Genomic DNA, 12,919 nt, shown 5'->3' with positions numbered 1-12,919 from the left:
GACTAATGTCTTCGGGATCGGCCTTCTAATCCGGTAATTGCAGCCCCTCCGCGGATCTCACACCATTTTGGCCCAAACTATCTGGTCCTCGCCATATGTTTAATTAGACTCAAGAATGCAGAAAAACCAGCGTGAGATCCTTTGATTCCCCTTGTTTAATATCTGTTATTATGACATTAAGTGTGGGGGGGGGGGGAGGGGTTTAAAACCCTCTTCTGTTCTGCTGTTGTAGCCAGAGGTTTGCAACCGTTTTGGGTACATTAAAGTGGTCATTTTCGGATTAGCTCTTTCTTTCCTTTGATGCCTATGAAACGCTCCATCAGCTAGTTGGGGAATGCCTTCCGCCCCGCTTGATGCCCTTCTCTCCAGCCAATACCCAGGAGAGCAGGAAAGCCCCCGACACATAAAGGGGTGGCGTCGGTTGCCACTTCTGCCTGAAGTTTCCCGGCCAGACCAGCTGTTGGTTGATTCCCCAGGCGCAGCCAAGAAGACAGCGTTCTTCGCCTGCACGTCGGCTCGCCGGGCGGACGGCGCGGCCCGAAACTTTGCTCCGGGAGACTTCCGTTGCAGTTGTGACCCCAGGATGCTTTGGGTGGAAAGCCCGGCCGTCCCTTCGCAGGCAGACCGCTCGCTGCAGCCCATGGCGGGGTTTGATTGCGACTGTCACTGTGCAGAGGTTGCAATAGAGTCAGCTCCTCTGACAATAACAGAGACTTTCCATTTACACCTGACCTATATAATTCGTGGTCACTCCTGTGGGTTTGTTTGACGTTTTGATCAGTTAAAACGAGAGCAGAGAAGAGAGGAGAAGCCCTCAGAGCCCCGAGAATGACCACTTTAAGCATACATAGCATTACGATCATTCCTATGGCTTCTCAATTAAAAAAAACCAACAGCCCTTTTCCTTCTCCTCTGTAATCCTCAGCCCTATAGATTATACAAACTACTTGCCTACGAGGGGGAGGGGGAGAGAAGATAAGTGTTTATGTCAACACTGATACTTGATAGAATAATGCGACCCCAATGTGAAGTCACAGCCCAAGGGCAAGTGAAGTCACAACTCCTCCAGGTGACAGGTGCTCGGGAAATTAACATGCAAGGCAGAGAGTCCCCCTCTCTGCTAAATGCATAAATAACAGTGGAGCAGAGAGAGGCTGTTTGTGGATCCCGCTTTGCAACGCAGCTCTGCTGTTTGCCATGCAAATGAGAAGCAGGGTTGATGAAATATTTTCTTGTTACAGTCATGCGAACTGTTTTTACCTAGGGACATCTTTTTAAACACTGACGTGTGTCTGATCAGATAGGTAGGCTTGAATTTCAAAGCCAATAACTGCGCTGAACTACGCTATAGAAATCCGATGCAAGTATAATTTGGGGCATTTTAAAAACGCTGAGTCAGCAGTGGATCACCGCTCCCCGGCTAGAATATTGTTTCTAACTGCCGCGGCTGTGTTTCACTTACTGTTATATCGAATGTATGGCGTAATTATTGTTTGTTGTCCAAAAATGTAATTACTGTTTTCCCCCTTTGTTTTCTTTTCCACGTTAGTCAGCCAGAGGTCTGACAAAACCAGCTCTTGCAAAAAGCTCTTGCAAGGCAGGGGAGTTTTACAGGGGTTTCTAGCTTACAAACGTTATAGTACCCAGGGTTTTAAAAATGAAAATACATTGTGGAAACCGATTAGTGAAGACCTAAACCCCCAAATATGTCCTACTGATTTCCAGAGTGCACTCATTTCAAAGCCTGTGTTTCGCCCCACAAACAGCTATTGAGTGATTTAATTTTAAACACAATTATACATATGAATCTTCTCACATAACCTGCGATTTTTCTAGTGTCATCGAGCTTTGTACTCGTTTCGGCTACAACGTGTTGTTTTGCAAATGTGTTTATTTTTATAATCCTCTTTCTTGATTGCTATATCAAAACATATATATCAATATTATGGTTACTAATTTTCTTGATATGAATATTGTCCAGTGATTCGCTATATTTCCATATGTCCCATCCCTTGACTTTGGCATCATCATTTACTAGACAATACCAGATACTTCTTTTTATTTATTTCAGGATGAGCTGTTTAAAGTCCAATAGAATATTTGTGTAACTTGTTTCTTTGTTCTTTCCCAAGTTGACAGTGTGTTCTTGACGAGATGCAGGAATGTCAATAATTGTACTGAAGGGAATATATTATTGCATTTCCTTGCCAACTAAAACTATCAAGAACAAAGAAATTAGGCAGCATTTTCATATAATCCCTCTCTGCACTCATGTCTCCACACAGTGTTAGGTTTATGCTTATACGTCAGCTGTATGACTGGTGTTTGTTCCTAGTTATTAAGTGTAGGTTATAGGTGGAGTTTTCAATAACTATTACTAATACAAAGGAAAGTGGTGGATTAGTTACATTATATTGCTCATACCAGGTGTCAGCCGTCGATTTCTTTGGTGCTATCATTAACTTCTAGTAAAATGCATGCTATGTAATGGAAGAGAAAGTATTCTGTCCACTTACATAGATATATTTTGTTCTTATATTTGGCTCCCTCTAAAAGATCAGTCAAATATAAAGTGTCTTGCTTAGCTGGTACTGAAATACACGGGTAATCTTTTTTTTTTTTTTTTTTTTTTTTTTTAATACTAGTCCTGTCCAGATTAAAATCAAATGTCTCAAATGCCTGGGACTAGTTTTCAAAAATTGCATGACTATAGGTTATTCACATTTATCTCTTCAATAATTTAGAATCACAGAAGAATGAAACTACATCATCTTACCCACATGTGAAGATCATATTTACTATAAATTATACCTGCTTTATGCAAAATGGTCTGGAAGGGACAAATCCTGTCGTTCTTGCTCCCTCAGGCAAACCTCCAATTGACTTCACTGGCAATTTTGCCCGAGGAAGGACTGCGGAATTTGCCTCTAGATGGTTTGGCCATGTCACATTTCTCACGTTTTTTATTCGTTCTTGGGCATGGACTCAGATGCTTTGAACATTTGCGGAAATAGTTTTTGCAAGCATGAATTGAAAGGATGACATGCTATTTTTAGTTTCGCATTGATACATTGATGAGCCCCAGCCACTACTACTTAGTGTGCTTCTTCTGGCTCCTAGGAGTTATTCTGCATGGAGCAGGGGTTAGCTACAGAGTCCCTTAAACCGGAGATTTTTATTTCTAGCAGACAATGCTCTCTAGTCAGTGTTTGTATATGAGACAAGTAATTGTGCTCCAATGCTTAAATAAATCATTGATGGGTGAAATTACACATGCTCACTTAAAGTGTAATGTGATTAAGAGATTATGGGATTGCAGTTAATATGTTGTCTCACGGCTTCTGGACCCAATTCCTGACACCAGAAATCTATCAACTACAACTGTCTTTAAATGTACAGATACTATTTCCGTTGACATCAAATCAAGGCTCTCCGAGAGGTTCGGGTTGGTTTGTTTTCTGCAGGGACAAAAGAAGGTGAGGGAAAGGATAAGAAGATTTGCTTTAGGGGGAAAAAAAGTTATTTTATTTTCTTTTTTTAAGGGAAAACGAGTGGCTGGAGCTGTGTCTGCAAGCTGATTACCTCTCCTCTGAAAGCTGCTCCATTTCCTTACACATTGGGTAAGTCCTTTATCATGGGGTGGCACTGGCTCTGCCTGAAGCTATTGCTTGCCTCAAGGTAAGAGCTGGGATGGCAGGCGGGATCCTATCAGACTTCATAATAACACTGGGCTTGCCACAGCTGCGCTATGACCCTTTGTGATGGAGCTGATAGCACTTAGATGAAATAATGTCCTTCTTTTGGGTGTGAAATTACCATGTTTATTAATTGAGCCAGACATTAGGTTTACCTTTTCTTTTTAAGCCATGAACATTTGTGATTCAGGGCAAATTGTTCTTCCCCCCGCCCCAGTCCTAAGGTACAGTTATGTTGCCGAGGTTTGAACTACCCCAGGAGTAGACAAAAGCAGACAAAAACTACAACAAAAGCAGGGTTTTTTTAAGAGTCAAGTGTTGCAAAACAGTTCACAGTCAGCAGATTATTTTAAATTACAGCAATGTGCATGGGATCTTTTAGAAGTGCAACAAAATCATCAAGACAAAGGGGCATCAGTCAGAGCCCAAGACAGTTTAACCTATTAAATCTTTATTAAAGGGAAGTCACTCTTCTGAAAATGATGTATTGGGTTGTGCATGTCTATGGAAATTTTTTAGAGGATGCATTGAATTTCCTGTAAAGAAAAGTGTGTCTGTCTCGTGTAGGTGCGTGTGTATAGATACGTAGATACACACTTATACACCCACCCACACATCTATACAAGAAAGAGACACGTATTTGTTATAAACGTCACACGGACTACACAGATAATGTAACAGTGTCAGTGAAGACTGACAAAGCTACCAAGAAAGAATGGCAACAATTAACAATAGAGAGAAGAGACTTATCTATCGATCTATCTATCATAAAGGTGTCTCGTATCTAAACACCTGTTCTAAAAGTCGAGTATATATATATATCATTTTATTTGTGATTTGCGAAAACGTTTGAATCCCAGCTGGGTGCCTTTGTGTGTCTAATGATTGCTCAGGTGTTGTTGTTGTATCATATGTTAATCACTTTTTGCTGCCTATGGCCCTTCGTTGTTTGTGATCTAGTAGGTGTGCACTCAGGTAAACACACGTAACTGTAACAGTAAGCGGAGTAGATAATTCATGTAGAAAGATTAGGGTTTCCCTCTCCCTTTCTCTTTCGTTGCAATTAGGCTAGTTACAAGCTAGCTGCAGTATGCGTTTCTGGCCCAATAATCCTTGTATTTAACCTAATTAGAGCCAACCCTTTAAAATATCTGAAATATAAACACACCTTTTTAATGCTCTGATTTGGCAATTTGACATTTAAAACTCACTTTATTCGCATATTTGTTTCTGTTGAGGTGAAGCCAAAAATGCTAAAGAACACGAGGCACCCGGAGTACCGTTGCCTTTCATGTTTAATCACGTGTGTTTAAACATGCGGACCTTTCAATAGCATGAGGGGGGGGAAATGGCATTAGCTAGAATAGATGGGTTTGGATGCGTATCAGAGCCAGGCAGGCAGACATGCACCCTTGTGCTATAGTACCTGAAAGTTAGCAAGGGCTTCATTACGCAATGAAGCTTGACTCCAGAAAGTTGGAGGGAAATAAAAATATTTGAAACAAATGAAGTATCAAAGAAATATAGCAATTAGTTTTTCTTTGGGGGGGGAGTGTCATGTTAGAAAGAGTATCATAAAGTTAGCAAGATGTTTATATTTCACATGCACACACACACCGCTCCATCTTAAACAAAACTTTGCGTAAGCTGCTGAAATCAACTCACATGTAAAATCCAATTTTTCTATCTTATTCCACTGACTGAATACTCCAAATTTATGTACACACACACACAAAATAGGTGAGAAGGTAATGGGTAGAATCGTGGGATATAATGGAGTCTACATTTTTGGTGGTTTATTCTGTAAACATTTCTATTCCTAAAACTGTTCTTGTAACTATAAACAAAGAGAAGTAAAATAAGCTGAATTGCATGTTAAAATGTATCTTCCACTAATAATCGTTAAGTTCAGAGGTTCTCTGCTTGTGCCTCTCTTTCGTTTATTCAGTATAGCCAGGGTAAGGCTAAATGACTTTGGTAAACCACATTAAATACTTCTATACCCAGAATATACGGTAATGCCTTTTATGCTCTTCCCATATTAAATGAACACGCCTATTTTCAATGAAACAACATCTTCAACGGAGATATTTTAGCAGGTTCCCAATCAATAGGCAAAGTAGACATTTTACCGCTCAAAAACTAACATGCTCACATTTTTATTTTTATTTTTTACTGGGTAATCAAAATTATCTTGGGATTTTTTTTCTGCTGAATGACATTACAAAGAATTTTGTTAAAGAAAGCCAGACTAATTGCTGCCAGAAGACTCTTTTCATAGAAAAGTCTGGTTTTCATAAGGCAGTTTCTGTGGGTGTTGCGGTTAAATCTAAACCGAGCAAAGGGTGGGTGTTTTTTTTAAGTAGATTTTTCTCAGGAATAGAAGGAAGACAAGGAAGGACCATATTTCAATAAAGATATTCAAAGAAACATAGGGGGAAATGTACAAGAGAAGAATGTCAAGAAGCCCAAGAGTCTGTTTTTTTCCCCTTAGCAAACCAATATTTTTATTGGTATTATAGGTGACAAACTTCTTTTTTATAAAACATATACTAGTTTCTCCTCTTGATATACACTTGTTACTGGGCCTACTCCTGCAGTTCTTATTCTGGCTTAAACGGGAGTTTTGCTTCAATGAGGCTTCAGAACCGGGCTTGTATGAACTCTGTTGAACTCTGCATAATTGCTCTAATGTACAACGCTATGATCCTGAAAGTACAAAATGTCCATTGCAGGGAGAGAGAGGAGAGCTAAAGATACTGAATTTTCCATTCCTGTGGGGTGCTAGAAGGGTCAAGGCTAGTTTTGAGCACTTTCTATAGGAATAGCCCGTTGAAGTCCAATATTTGCTGAGGACAATCAGTTCAGATGGACTGTACTTTGCCTAGAAAGCGGGGTACATACGCAGATTAGACAATTTCACGTGGTCAGACACTACAGTGCACATTACACTTCAAGTCACAAAGAGACGGGAGGAAAAACTCTGTCGGAAAACCTCAGTCCTCCTCACATGACGAAAAACGATGGAACAGGGAAAGGGCTACAAAAGGTCTTCGGACATAGGGGCGGTATTTAATTAAATTATCAATATTGATTGGTTTCGCCATAGCGCTATGGGGCCCCCCCAGCCAGGGATCTTAGCCCCATTGTGCTAGACTGGTCCCTGCCCCTAGGAGCTCACAGTCTAAGTATATATGAAAAGCCACAACACGTGGCCATATTTTAAACAAACAAACAAAAAAAATAACCCAACACCACACAAGCAAAATTGGAGGACCCAAGCACACAGTCCTGAGTCAGAAGAAAGTAGGGGAGAACTCCGGTCCCAGTCAATCTTTAACTAAGCATCCAGCTCTCTTTCCTTAAACAGCCTAGAAGGGTAGGAGCGGTTTCTGACTAATTTAGGAACCAGTGCCGCACTCTTTACCCTATTTGTTTTTTAAACCGGTGTAAGGCCTGGATTCATCCCTAGGAAGGGTACATGGAAGGAGGCTAAATAAGAATAATTTCAGCTCTCGGTAGCTGGACCTGCCGTGCAAAAATGTTAAGGTTGCGCAGAGCTGACTCTTCTTCAGATCTTTTTCTGAAGGGGTGTTTAGATCGTCTCTTTAATTCTTTATTTGCCTTCCTTGTTGCCAAAGATTAAAGGTTTCCTTCTCTTCCCCTCCCCCCCTCCCAACCCCTCTTCCTTTATGGGTCTGGTTGAGTCTTCTAAACCCAAAGGAACCTTGCTTCTCTAACAGAGAAACATACTAAAAAGTGTCTCTCTGGAGGGACGCTGAAGAGAAATGGTGGAAGGAAAGGAAAAGAAAGACTAACCCTATTTCTGTTTCTGTGCATCGATTATTATGCAGAACCACATAACACCAGAGAAGAGCGTGGCGGGGAACAAACAGCTTTACAGCTGGCCTATGGAAGGAGAAAGTCCGCAGCTTGGACAAGTTTCTTTAAATATTGCCATCTTGATATCTAGTTGGGTCTCAGTTTCAGTAGTGCAACGATGACATTTCATGCTGATCAACGGGAAAAAGTAAAACGGTTCTCGGTTCACCGCCGTGTAATAATGGTAAGGTTGTATTTGCGTTCTTTTAAGACATTACCTTCTGTAGGGATTGACTTGATTTATTTTTAAGAGATCACTTTCTGCATTAGTTGAACTGTAGTCGCCAATCAAAAGGTAAACTCAACATATCTATTTTGCAAAGGATGGGAGACTGCGGGGGGTCAAACGTGCACTCATCAACAAAAAACCCTGTTAGTTACAAGGTCCACTCATTTCCAGTCTGTGTTACCGCATCAGCAACAAAGCATTAGAGTTGAAGATTTAAAATTCACAACCGGAGCCCGTGCCAGCACTCCAGTTTTCCTTCCCCTGAAAAAGAAAAGAATTCGTTGAAGGTAATTTCTAACAGTCTTAGCAGAGGGGATAGCTAGATACTTCAGTGGAACAGTCTGTATCATCTGCACATTATTTCTGCAACATTAAAATGCATTCTCAATCGAGGAAACCTCCGTTCAGGTCTGATCTATGACCCTTTGTCCCCGATACACCTGACAGCCTCAGAGCGGGACACTGTTAATCATTTTCGTTAAGCAACTCGGTGAGAAAAGAAAAGTTCTTGCAATAATCCCCTCTGCCTACAGTCTCTCTTGGGTTTGTTTGCAGCGTTGGCGACGCGAGGACGCTGGTGGCTCATGGAGTGGTTTTGTTAAATGCGCCCATCAGTTTCTGGGGCTGGGATTTGATAAAAGGAGACAGTCTTCTGAAAAGATTTGATTGAAATGGCGTGTGCCAAGCTGATGGGAGCCAACGAGGGACAAAGCGCCGAGAATCCATGGACACTCGAGCAATTATTCCTCCACGCTGAAGGTGGATTAGTGCAATGGAAAGAAGCATATGTTTGGCCTGAGGCGACACTCCCCCTGGCTGGGTTTAGAGAATGAGAGCGGAGAAAGAGGCTGAACCTGGAATACCAACTACACTAGAAACCGCCTTCCCCCTTCTCTCTCCCTCCCCGCCGCTTTTTCTCTTCTCTCCCCTCCAAAAGTCGAAGGGGGAGATTTAGAATACATAAAAAACGAGGGGCCCAAGCTGAAAATCGCCCTGAATATGACCGAGCGAACAAATAAGCCGCTCCGCTCCAAATTATTTTCACCAGAAGACCATTCTAATCGAGTAATCGCAGTAATTGAACGCTGCCAAATTATCGGGGTTAAACAAATGAGCCCCAGAAAACTTTGAAACAGTACTTTGTGCCCATGGTATTTATTCGAACAGAAGGCTGTAGGTCACCCGAAGTAGTGCAAGAAAATGAGCACCTAATTACTTTTAAGGATACAATTGAATCATAATCAATATGGCTCCAGCAATCCTGCTAGCAAGTGAAATATGCAGGCTTGCTGGTTTGTTTTCAGCTACAGGAGCGAAATGTATGATTATATCATTCCTATTGGATTTAACTTTTTCCCCCCTACCAAACTGTCATGAAAAACTCAAAAGAGTCCTTCCAAAGAGCTGCCAGGGGCTTGGCAAACAAAGTTTAATGACCTACTGGAAGAATTAATTCAACTTTTTTCCAGGGGATGTACTTTAAAGTATTACATGGATTCCCGGTGATCTCAAAAACAAAACAAAACAAAAAAGTCCCAAACGTGTTTAGACTGGGGAGAGGACGACAAAACTCCTCGCCGCCTTAGGAATGTTTCCTTGTCGCTTAATTGGGCCTAGTATTGAAGTGATCGCTGACTATCTGTTCCATCCACCCTAGTTTCCCACCATCTCTGATAATTCCACTGAACCCAAGAGTCGTGTCCTTCACCTGTAGGTTTCTAACCACAAGCCTCTCCCTGCCACATTGTCCTTTTTCTTCTCAATCTACACTTCCTCTGACAACCAAAAAAATCAAGTGGCTGATCTCCAGTAACAATTAGAACTAGGGAAACACAACAGACTATTCGGAAAATTCTGTGACACACACACACCACCCAATTGTCCCTTACAATGTTTGTTTTGCATGATAAGATAACAAGGGTATATAACAACCAACAATAAATAAAGGGTATTAGAGATGGGAAAGGAAGGTAAAACCACCTTGATACATTGTAGGGAAGAAAGAAAAGTGATGTTAGAAACAGAATTTCGAAGAGAAACAAAACCCAGAATTTTGCCCCCAGCAGCTACAAAAAAAGTTCTCTTTTCAAATGTATTGTCCAAATTGAGCCTTGGCAGATGCACTTCCTTAGACCTCAACTTTTTGGATTAGTTTGTGTGTATGGGGGTAAAGGAAGAGGACACCATTATTTAATTGCCTGAAACAGAAGGAAGTGTTAGCGCAGTAACTTACAAAGTTAAATAACTATAATAAATAGATAGAAATTCATTTAAGATAGACATAAGTCCTTATGTTTCATGTTGTAACTTAACAATTCATATTCCACTAAAAATAACTTCACCACCATTGATAATATTTCTTTGTCTTTGCACTTGCTATAAAAAGATTAAGTAAACTATTACAAAAATAAACAAACAAAAATGGAGTGATCTGGCAAGCAACATGTTTTTACTGGATCTTTTGTCCATAGGGGAACTAATGGAAATTGCCATACAAAGCTCACTTTCTATTTAGACAAAGATTTGTACATATGCACTCATACTTCAGCAGTTGACACAATGGTATTTTGGAACAGGTTTAATTTTCAGAGTTCAGACTGAAAAATAAAGTGATTGGTGTTTCCATTATGCAATCAAAACTATCTTTTGTAAGCTAAAAACCATTTTTTACCATTATCTCAGTGCACTTGTTTAAATTTGTCTATGCAACCTAGCTATGTAACTCTCAGTCCTCCCATCAGTCTAACAAGAAGAACAATTGAGGGAAAGGGATCTTTAGTAAAATAGGGCCCTGGTTTAGCAAGGTACTTGAGCAGGTGAGTAGCAACATTTAAGTCAATGGCACACCTCAGGTAATTAAAGTTTGACAGGAGTTTAAGAATGTTGTTGAATCAGGGCCTAAAAGAAAGGAGCAAGTAAACATTTATGAAAATTGAATGCATTTCTTCTTAAACAATAAGCTTACTATGGTTTTCTACCTTGTTTTCTGCCCCCAGTGATGATGATCTAACACTTCTGCATTGTAAAGATGTTAGACAAGAATACTTGGCTGTTTTCTTCCATTGAATTTGAATCTGGATCACACCATCCACTCCACATCATAGTTCCCTGACTAAACTGGTGGTAGTGGTGGAATACTGGCCAAAATAAATCAGCTGGAAAATATCAGGATTGCCTTTACATCTGCAGGAGCATCAATTTAATATTGAAACCGTGTTCAAAAATGGAAAAGTGGGAAAAGTGCTTACATGTTACTTTAATTGCACCTGTAAAAGTAAAAACGAAACAACACATCCTGCTTTCTTCACCCCATGCTCTTTGTCCTCCCCTCCCCCACAAAAAAATCCCATAGTGCTCATAAAGTTTAAATGCTTTTAAAATAGATCAATGGAATTAAGTTGCATAAATATTCATTTGCAAAGGGGGGTATTTTAAATTCTTTAATAGGAGGTTATCAGGGGTGAACCAAGTACATAATCATCAAATGACTTTATAAAAAATCTACTCCCATTGATCATGCTAATCTGGTGCTATTGCTAGGTTATTTTTCTGAGTTTCAGGTTACTAAGCCAAATATTGCCAATAGGGAACATATAACCTGCACATAAGTGATTTAAAAACTCAAGGGTTTGCGGGTTTAATTTTCCATTGGAGATAGAAAGAAGGAACACATTTTACTAATCCCTGATCATTTTCATGATCATTCTTGCACCTGTAACTTAAATAATGAAGCCATTTGTTATTTATATTGCACTTTTCTTTCCATTCTAGATCTGTAATGATCTGACCCTATTTTATAGCCCTGACACTGCCCAAGACTTTCGTGGACTTCCAGTAATTGAAGGATACAGGATAAAATCTTTAACTGGGATGAAGCAGATGTTGGCTTCATGCTGTCCTCTAACTTGATTATTCTTTGGACACGTTAGGCAAGCATTAGTGATTGATAATGACGCTAATTAACCCCTTTCCTTTCCTTTCCTTTCCAAAACAGTAAACCCACTGCCAGCAGGATGCTGCAAACACCACATATAAAACACTGCATATATCAATATCTGTTTAAAGAAGATAATACAACTTCATTGTTGTATGTTCAAGAACGTTTACTTCAATAGAAAATTAGTAATGTTAAAGAAGAAGGAAACCCAATACCTAATTTTTCAATACCATGAAACAATGTCATAAACGTCAGTTACAGTAAAGTTACCAGGATTGAAGGAAATACAGATTTTTATTTCACTAGTCACATTTTTTCATCATTCATGTTTGTTTATTTACCTATTGGTTTAGTCAGTTTGCCCTGTCAGCTAGGAAGGGCTTCACCTAATTCTTCACTTGTTCAACATTTGTTGCTGTAGTTCCACTTTTTGAAAACCATCTGTGATGTATACACTACTCTGAATTTGGATTGAGCTGAGAAATTAAATAGTGTGTGAGTTAAAGCGGGAAATAAAGAGATGCATTTTATGGAATTTAGATTTTAGGCAAAATATGAGTAAACAATCAATGACTTGATCTGATTAGGAAATGGAATTTATCATGGGCAATAAAGAAATCTCCTTTAAATGTAAGGATTTTGATAAATGAATATTCCTAGCAAGTGAATAAAATGTATTCAATTAACTAAAAACCTTGTGCACTTCTGAACTGAAGTGGAATCGACTGTAATTGATTTATTTGAAACCAGAGGTTAAGGACTGAATTAGCTAAGTACAACTGGGTATTTCAAGCCACTGACTTCTCAAATGTCAAATCCCTTCTATTTTAAATATTATTTCAGCTGCGGGGCATTGCTGTCCTGATGGCTGTTCCACCAGTTAAATCTCAAATTATATTAATATTCGATTTTTGTAGGTGGGGTAGATTATGATTTAAAGAGGAGGGTGCTAACTATTCATCTTGAAGGAGCATTGTGTTACATTTTTTAAATAGTATAAATTAGTATAGCATGGCAGGAATGGTCTAGAACTCCTTAACACTCAACCATTCATCCTAATTTCAGCAAATGGGTAAAAAAAGAGAAAAAAATGTTGTTCGTATATAAAAGCAAGACCTAGAATTTTACTGCTGAGCATTGATCACAACGTTAAAAATACAGCCAAAGAATGCTAAA

This window comes from Chelonia mydas, chromosome 2, assembly GCF_015237465.2.
Source record: "Chelonia mydas isolate rCheMyd1 chromosome 2, rCheMyd1.pri.v2, whole genome shotgun sequence".
Classification (NCBI taxonomy): domain Eukaryota; kingdom Metazoa; phylum Chordata; order Testudines; family Cheloniidae; genus Chelonia; species Chelonia mydas.
The sequence above is the reverse complement of the archived record's forward strand: the minus strand, read 5'-3'. Positions refer to the sequence as shown.